Raw genomic sequence first — 223 nt, 5'->3', positions numbered from 1 at the left:
CACGACAAGTCCCCAGGCTTCCTTCTGCACACAGGTACGGGGACCAACACCATAGCTTCCTCCTACATCTGCCCGGACAACTCCACGAACGCCCTGCGGTGCTCCTCACTGCCTGCTTACTTACTACTTACTGCTGCTGCTGGGGAAGGCGAAGGAGCCATGGGCTGGGAGCGCGGGGTACACGGGCCTGCGCGGAGCTCCTCCTGCGAAGAGCGCGGGGCCC

The sequence above is a fragment of the Phaethon lepturus genome, unplaced genomic scaffold, assembly GCF_000687285.1.
Source record: "Phaethon lepturus isolate BGI_N335 unplaced genomic scaffold, ASM68728v1 scaffold13650, whole genome shotgun sequence".
Classification (NCBI taxonomy): domain Eukaryota; kingdom Metazoa; phylum Chordata; class Aves; order Phaethontiformes; family Phaethontidae; genus Phaethon; species Phaethon lepturus.
Note: the sequence above shows the minus strand (reverse complement) of the source record.